This window comes from Triturus cristatus, chromosome 7, assembly GCF_964204655.1.
Source record: "Triturus cristatus chromosome 7, aTriCri1.1, whole genome shotgun sequence".
NCBI lineage: Eukaryota > Metazoa > Chordata > Amphibia > Caudata > Salamandridae > Triturus > Triturus cristatus.
In genome coordinates this window covers 596,519,173-596,528,754 of record NC_140590.1, presented here as the reverse complement: position 1 = coordinate 596,528,754, position 9,582 = coordinate 596,519,173, and positions in this window count along the sequence as shown.

Below are 9,582 nucleotides of genomic sequence, written 5' to 3'. Positions count from 1 at the left end.
TCTTTGGATAGGGAGTACCCAATGCTTGAACTTGAGAAAGCTAGACTTAGGCTCAGGAAAAAGCAGTTGGCCCTTGACAGAGAGTCCCTTTAAGTCAAGAAGGCTAGGCAGAAATTGGGACTAGAGTCCCCTGGTGGCAGCAACAGTGTCCCTAGAGTTAAGGAACATTCCTTTGAACACAGGAACCTGAACAAGATTGTCCCTTCCTACCATGTTGGGGATGATATCCATAAATGGATAACTGCTTTAGAGAGGGCCTGTAAACCTCAGAGGGTCCCTCAAGAGCAGTAGGAAGCAGTTTTGTGGCTCTCCATTGATGACAAAGGTAGAGATAAGCTCCTCACTGTTAGAGAAGAGGATGCTGACAATTACTCAGTTTTGAAGAGTGCTCTCATTGATGGGTTTGGCTTAACCACTGAAAAATACAAGATTAAGTTCAGAGATACCCAGAAGTCACAGAATCAGGACTGGGTAGACTTTGTGGATAGTGCTATTAAGGCTCTGGAAGGCTGCAAAGTGCATGATTTTGATGGATTGTACAATTTGATTATAAGGGAGCAGATCCTTAATAATTGCCAAACTCAGCTATTGCATCAGTATCTGGGGGACTCAGAGCAGACTTCTCCCCAAGAATTAGGAACAAAGGCAGATAAATGGGTCAGAACCAGGGTGAAGCTGAAACATCAGAACTATGGTGGTGACCAGAAGAAGCAAGATTCTTCAAAAGCTCAAGATAAGGGTGCGGACAAGGGAAAAGACAAAGAGTGTTCACCAGGGCCCCAAAAACCTACATCGGGGGGGGGGGGGTCACAATCCAACAAGGGAAAAGGCAAAAAGAAACCTTGGAGTTACTTGTGTAAGGTAAAAACCCATTGGACAAAATATGCCGATTGTCCAAAAGCCAAGGAAACTACTCCTACCACCGCTGCCCCTAAAGCAACAGCTCCCACTAGCATGAGTACAAGTGGTGGTACAAGGAATGAGGGGTTAGTGGGGTTAACCTTCGGATCTGAGGTGGGTTCTGGCTTAGTCAGAACTCCAGCTCTAGTAGTTTTATTCTGTGATGGTGGCATGGATATTGCCACCTTACCTGTATGTCCCAGTACCCTGGGCAAGTACAGACAACAGCCTTTGATCAATAGAACAGAGGCAATGGCCTACAGCGACACAGGGGCCAGTGTCACAATGGTGACAGAGAAATTTGTCTCTCATGGACAGATCATACTTGGTGAAATGCACAAAGTGACCAATGCAAACAATGTCAGGACTGACCATTCCTTGGCAGTTGTTAATTTCAGCTGGGGGGGGGGTAACTGGCCCTAAGAAGGTTGTGGTCACTTCAGACCTACCAGCAGATTGTTTGTTGGGCAATGATTTGGAGACCTCAGCCTGGGCTGAGATTGAATTTAGGACTCATGCAGGAATGTTGGGCATTTCTGCAAATGTGTTTGCTGTGACTAGGTCACAGGCCAAACTGACATCCACTGAACAGGTCTTGGATCCTGGAACAATGAACCAGGTGCCTTCCAAGAGAATGAGCAGGAGAGGTAAGGATGTGTCTTCCTCCCAGACTCAGAGTGAGGATCAGTCTCTTGAGGTAGATGATCTCTATATCTGCGGAGGAACAGTCCCAGATGAGCTTGAGCCTGATCAGGTTGAGTTTTGGGGACAGTGGGGGCTTCCAGGGCAGACATGAGTTTGGAGCAGCAAACCTGCCCCTCTCTTGAACCCCTCAGACAGCAAGCTGCTGCTGAGGCTACTGGGAATGTCAGTGAGTCCCACAGGATCTACTGCGATGAGGTATTCCTTTATTCAGAGGATAGAGACCCCAAGCCTGGTGCTACCAGGAGGTTGGGTATACCTCGGAGGTTTAGGGGCTTCCTACTCACCCTTGCACATGACATTGCCCTGGCAGGTCACCTAGGCCAAAGTAAGACTTGGGACAGGCTTGTCCCTCACTTGCACTGGCCTCACAGGTCTGCAGATACCAAGGAGTTTTGTCACTCCTATGGAACTTGCCAAGCCAGTTGTGAGGCCGATGATACCACAAATGCCCCCCTGATACCACTTCCCGGGTGGGGGTTCCCTTTCAGAGGGTTGAGATTGACAAAATTGGTAAACACAAAGGGATGATGAATGGAGCGCTGAAACTCTTCAGACACTTACCCCAAGTCACAGATCTGGATTGAATCCATCATCATTCTTTAGCTCACTTTGTCACCCCAGTTCAGACACAGCTATATGCAAATCAGTCATGACCCTGTGCCTCATAGGAACAGTCCAGACTGAACTGCCAAGCCATGTCTTCCCTGTAATGGAAACAAGCATCCTAGGACCGGTTTCAGGGTAAAACCCCTCATCAGCCAGGCTAACTTGAATCCGGTGACAAAGTGAGTAAGGGACCCACTTCTGGGCATACCCTGCCAACTTAGGGCGAACACAGCAAACACAAGGAAATGATTAACAGAGCGCTGAAACTTTTCAGACACTCACCCCCAGTCACAGATCTCGGTTGAATCCATCATCATTCTTTAGCTCACTTTGCCACCCCAGTTCAGACACAGCTATATGCAAATCAGTCTTGACCCTGTGCCTCAGGGGAACAGTCCAGACAAAACTGCCAAGCCATGTCTTCGCTGGACCGGAAACAAGCATCCTGGGACCGGTTTTGGTGTAACACCCCTCATCAGCCAGGCTAGCTTGAATCCAGTAGCAAAGTGAGCATACCCTGACAACTTAGGGTGAATAAAGCAAACACAAGGAGATGATGATGATTGGAGCGCTGACGACTGGGGGTAAATGTTTGACAATGTTCAATATTGCATCCATCATCTTTTTGTGTTGCAATTCTACCCTAAGTGGGAAGGGTATGCCAAGCTGTGGGTCCGGTGCTTGCTGCGCCACTAGTTTCAAGCTAGCTAGGGATGCTGCCCTGAAACCGGTCCCAGGATGCTTGTTTTCCGGTCCAGAGAGGACCTGGCCTGACAGTTCGGGCTGGACTATTCCCATGGGGCACAGGGTCAAGGCGGATTTGCATATGGCTGTCTCCAAACTGGAATGGCATGGCGAGCAAATTAACGATGGATTAAACCCAGATATGTGACCGGGAGTGAATGTTTGACAATGTTCAAGATTTTGTCCATCATCTTTTTGGGTTGCAATTTCACCCTAAGTGGGAAGGGTATGCCCAGACTTGAGTCTCGTGCTTGCTATGCCACCTGTTTCAAGCTAGCCTGTCTGATATGGGGTGATGCCACAAAACAGGGCCTAAGATGCTTGTTTTTCAGTCCAGAGAGGACTCGGTCTGGCAGTTCGGGCTAGACTGTTCCCATTAGGCACAGGGTCAAGGCTGATTTGTATATGGCTGGATCCAAACTGGAATAGTGTGGCAAGCAGAATAACGATGGATTAAGCCCAGATCTGTGACTGGGGGTGAATGTTTGACAATGTTCAACATTCCGTCCATCATCTTTTTGTGTTGCATTGACATAGTTGGTCCCATGAACCCTCCTACAGCATCTGGACACAGTAATATTCTAGTGGTGGTGGACCATGCCACTAGGTACCCAGAAGCAATGCCCCTTAGGACCACTACAGCTCCTGTGATGTCCAGAGCCCTCTTAGGAATTGTTTCCAGAGTAGGCTTCCCTAAGGAAGTTTTAACTGACAGAGGTACAAACTTCATGTGAAGTTACATCACTGCAATATGGAAGGAGTGTGAAGTGAACTACAAATTCACCACACCCAACATCCACATTGCAATGCGTTAGTTGAGAGATTCAACAAAAACCTCAAGGGCATGATCATAGGCCTCCCAGAAAAGCTTAGGCGAAAATGAGATGTTCTTCTTCCCTGCCTTTTCTTTTCCTATAGAGAGGTCCCTTAGAAGGGGGTTGGCAACAATCCTTTTGCACTACTGTTTGGGCATTCAGTTAGGGGCCCTTGTGTTTGGTGAAGGAGGGGTGGGATTTACCTCTCAAACCTCCCAAACAAGACATAGTAGACTATGTGCTTGGTCTCCGCCCCAAAATGACTAAGTACATGAAGAAGGCAAGCAAACACCTGGAGGCCAGTCGAGAATTGCAAAAAGCTTGGCATGAACAAAACACTGACCTGATTGTTTACTAGCCAGGCCAGATGGTGTGGGTGTTGGAGCCTGTGGCCCCAGCAGCTCTCCAAGGTAAATGGAGTGGACCCCACACTATAACTGAGCAAAACAGGTGAGGTTACCTATCTGGTGGACCCTGGCACTCACAGGAGCCCCCACAGGGTGTTCCATGTGAACAGGCTCAAAACTTTTGTGGACAGGGCTGACATGGGCTTGCTCATGGCAACTGATGAGGGACAGGAGGAAGAGAGTGACCCTCTCCCTGATCTCCTCTCACAAAACCCTGATGATGGGTCAGTTGATGGGGTAGCCTTGGCAAGCAGCCTCGCTGACCAAGAGCAGATTGATTGCGGGAAGGTCGTCAATCAATACAGGCATATGATTTATTTGACAACCAGTCAAACCACCTGGTGTACCCATGAAGTGGACACAGTGAGAGTCTACCTGTTAAGAATACAATCTACAGGCAGCCTGACCATGTCAGAGATTGCTTCAGAACAGAGATCCAAAAGATACTGGAGTAATTGAGCCCTCAGATAGCCCTTGGGCTAGTCCAGTGGTCTTGGTACCAAAACCTCACGCCCAAGGTGGTAAGAGAGAGATGAGGTTTTGTGTTGACTACAGGGCACTCACTGCAGTCAGTAGGACTGATGCTAACCCAATTCCCAGGGCAGATGAGCTCATTGACACTTTGGCCTCAGCCAAGTTCTTAAGCACATTTGACCTGACTGCTGGCTATTGGCAAATCAAAGTAGCTGAGGATGCCAAACCAAAAACAGCATTCTCAACCTCTAGTGGGCATTACCAATTGATTGTGCTGCCCTTTGGCTTGAAGAAGGCACCTGCCACATTCCAAAGGCTGGTGAACAAAGTTCTCACAGGTCTGGAAGCCTATAGTGCAGCATATCTTGATGATATTGCTGTCTTTAGCTTTACCTGGGAGAATCACCTGGTCCACCTGAAGAATGTTTTGGAGGCTCTACAGAAAGCAGGCCTCACTTCCAAGGCTACTAAGTGCCAGATAGGGCAGAGCAAGGTTGTATACCTCGGCCACCTTGTGGGTGGAGGCCAGGTTCAATCCCTTCAGAGCAAAATCCAGACCATAATGACTGGGTTGCTCCAACTACCCAGACTCAGGTCAGAGCTTTCTTGGGCCTGACTGGGTATAACAGGAGATTTGTAAAAGGATATGGGTGCATAGTGATATGATGAATGATCTCACCTCTCAGAAAATGCCCAGGAATGTTCAGTGGACAGTTAGCTGTCAGAAGGCTTTTGATGACAACAAGCAGGCCATATGCACTGCTCCTATTCTTCAGAGCCTGACACCTCCAAGCAATTAATTGTCTAAACAGATGCATCTGAGGAGGCATGGGAGACACGTTTGTATAGAGTTGGGGGTAGGGGCTGTGTTGTCACAACTTAATGCAGAGGGTCAGGATCAACAAGTAGTTTTATTAGCAGAAGCTTGACCCCCAGAGAGAAACATTGGTCATCTATAGAGAGGGAAGCCTTTGCTGTGGTCTGGGCCCTGAAGATGTTGAGGCCATACTTGTTTGGCACTCACTTTATTGTTCAGACAGACCATAAGCCCCTCTTTTGGCTAAAACAGATGGAGGGTGAAAACACCAAACTTTTAAGGTGGTCCATTTCCCTACAGGGGATGGACTATGCAGTGGAACATAGACCTGGGAGTAACCATGCCAAGGCAGATGGACTCTCCAGATATTTCCACTTAGGAAATGAAGACTCAACTGGGCAAGGTTAGTCTCATCTCCTTACATTGGAGGGGGGGGGGGAGTAGGATCTGCTTATTATGGTTACCCCCACTTTTTGCTTGTTGCAATACTGTTTTTGACTAGTCTGATTGGGATCCTACTACTCAGGACCCGAGTCTATCTGCTTTTTCCCTAACCTGTTGTTTTCAGTACCTAGGTACATCCTAGATTGGATAATGGGATACCCTTGCCAGTCCCTAGTATATGGTACCCATGTACACAGGGCATAGGTACCCCAGATGTCTCCCACAGGCTGTAGCATGTATTATGCCACCCATGAGAGACGATTCAAAATGGAACTACGGGCCTGCCATTACAGCCTGTGTAAGTTTGTGCATGCACCACTTTAAAAAGATATAGGTTTACTACATCTAAGGGTCACGGCAATTAAAACCTATAAGTCACCCTTCTAGCAGGCCTTTACAATCTTGAGTGCAGGGTGCTTGATTCTAAGTGAGAGAGTGCCCCTGCATTAGCAGGACACACCTCAGCCTACGGAGTCCATTCTCCCGGGTTGTCAGTGAAGCGGACATATACTATATAGAAGGGCATCGTGTGACCACACGATGACAATCCCGAAAATGGCTGCAATGAATTCTATAATGTTTGGTATCAAACATGTTGGATTCATACCCCCACACTGTAAATGCTGTGGGAGGCATGATTCCAAGCACTGGGAGGACTCTCAGTTTTCCCCATACCAGCCTTCTAGTCCTGGACAGCACAAAATGGTTGCTGCAGACCAGAGACACATTTTTGCCCTCCTGCTGCTGAGCCAAGTCCAAGCAGGGGAAGGCAGAACAATCGGCATCCTGTCACAGGGAGGGGTGACCACCTCCCAGACAGGATTTAGTGTATATGGGGTGGTCAGGTGCGCTTGCCAGCACCTGAAAGTCTGCGTGAGGGGCACATTTGGTATCCCTGTGCATAGTCCAGTTCGAACCAGTCCTGGGAGCTGTTGGCTCCCGCTCTGGTGTGAAACTGAACAAAGGACATGGGAGTAACCTCCCTCCTGTCCAGACCCTCCCCTGGGAGGGTCCCCTGAATCTTCCCAACCCTCTCCTTAGGGTACTTAAGGGCTTACCAGTCCAGGGTGTAGGTTCCTAGATTCATTGTGGAAAAGATTCAGAACTGAAATCACTGCACTTCTACTATCTGGGCACTCTGAGCTTCGCTGTACTTCGTTTGGGCCGGACATCATCTCCCTTTCAGTCTGCTGATTCGTCTGTGCCTGTGCACCATACAGAATCCGTGCAGGACCTGTGGAGCATCCAAGACACTTAAAGATGATCACCCTTGAAGTGAAGGAGTTACTTCCCTACAGTGAGAGGCACCTCAACACTGCTGACCGGCCTATTGATCCCAAGCTCCTGCGGACTCCGAAGGGTTCAACACAGGTGGTGCTTATCTACATCCTCTGAGGCCTGAGCTGCCCTCTCACCAAGTGTGAGGTCAAAATCCCTTGTGGGGGCTGCAGTAACCCGAACACCTGTGCACCCTGTACTTTTGCAAGTGCATATGCTTTTTGGCAACTTTGTGACAAGTGCATTGGGCTCCAAGTAGCCCCAACCTCCGGCAACTTTTTGCACCAAGATATTCAGCCACACCAGCTCGTGCGCACGGTGGCCTGCTCCTTTTGGTGTGCTGCTCGCAATCCCTGTGCCTCCTGCCTGTGGGTCCAATTGAGGGTCATCTTTGTTTTCCTTAGGATCCCCTGAGTGCTCGGGCCTGCCCTGACTCCCGTGTGTGTGGTGAGTCCCAAACGTGCACTTTCTTGACTTCCTGCGTGGGTTTGAATTTGCCAAGTCTTCTTGGTGCTCCCGCCGGACACCAACCCCTCAGCACTTGACATCCTTCATGGGACAGATCGTATCTGAGTCCTGATTGCCCTCAGCATTGCCTGGTCCATGCAGCTGCAGGATCAAGGTCACTGTCATCCATCCTAAAGCATTTGACATCAGAGGGCATTCATCCTCCAAGTCTCCTGGTCACCCCTGAGTGACATAGACTCTGTCCCCTCTGCTTTCCAGTACTTCTCTTCAAAAATCCACATTTGGGTTTCTCCTGACACTTTCTCCTCTTCCAGCAGCAGCAGCACTTTCCTGCAGTCCTCCATTAGGTTCGACTGCAGTTTCTGACGCCACTTCACACCTACGCACCCGGCTTCCCTGGGATAGGTAACTTGGGTACCATGGTATCCACGGGTGAGGTCGCTCCCCAACCTTGGTGCCGATTCCGATCCTGTAAAACCGAACCGTCAGACGGAGCGTTTTCTCCGTCCGACTCGTACCCGGGAAAAACACCTTACAAACCCGCAAGTACGATTCGTACAGAAACACCATTTCCGTACGAATCGTAAAAACCACCGACCGGCAAAAAAACACATACAAATCGGATCCGGGACACCGCGTACTCGACATTCGCACGGAGTCAGGCAGCGTTTTACGGATCAGCAAGTACGATTCGTACCCACAGCACTTCGCACGGCAAAATTTTTACGGGACCCAAAAAGTGCCGGAAAAGCTAAGTATGCTGCGATGCATGATGAAAAGGGGGCCGGTACGCACCGTACCCCCATCCCTACACGTCCGCATCGTACCCCAGCATCCCCCCATGTACGCACCGTACCCCCAGCCCCCCCATGTCTGCGCCGTACCCCCAGCCCCCCCATGTCCGTGCCGTACCCCACCCCCGTAGGGTAGGTACGGAGCGTACCCCCACCCCCGTAGGTACGGAGTGTACCCCCACCCCCATAGGTACGGAAGGTACCCCCACCCCCGTAGGTACGGTGCGTACCAGCACCCCCCGTATGTACGGTGCGTACCACCACCCCCCGTATGTACGGGGCATACCACCACCCCCCCGCCCCGTACATACAGGGGTGGCGGTATGCCCTGTACTTACGGGGGGGGTGGTGGTACGCACCCTACATACGGGGGGGTGGTGGTACGCCCCGTACATACGGGGGTGGTGGTATGCCCCGTACATACAGGGGTGGGGGTACGCACCGTACATACGGGGGTGGGGGTACGGCGTGTACATACGGGGGTGGGGTGGGGGTACGGCGCGTACATACGGGGGTCGGGTGGGGGTATGGCGCGTACTTGGGGATTGGGCTGGGGGGGTGTTCGGCACGTATGCGGGCACATGTTTGGACGTCTCCATGCTTGCCATGGGAGTTCGCTCCGTACGGTGTTTTTTACATACGGTTGTGCATTCAGACAGACGGGACGGATCGTACTTGCGCGCTCGGACTTCAGTTTCCCGATTCATACGTAAAACTGTCCGGGGACGTGTCGGACACTTTTTCCGACCCGAGGACGTGTCGGGGAATTTTCCCAATGCGATTCGTATGGATTTTTTAACATACGGATCGTACTTGCCAGTTTGTACGGGACTTGTACGATTCGTACGTAAAAAAAATCCGGATACGATTCGTACGGGGAATATTTTTAACGAATCGGAATCGGCACCCTTCTGTCTTCCACAGGGTTTCTTCAGGGTCCACTGGGAAGAGTCCTTAATCTTTAAAATTCCAACCGTGATTTGCAAATAGACTTGTAAGGAGCACCCGATCGTGTTCTCACACTGCACATGCTCTCCGTGGGGTCCCTATCTACTTACCTTGGGTGGTTCTATGGTTCCTCTGCAATCCTACATTCTCTCGACATTGTCCTGACTCGAGTCATGGTTCTT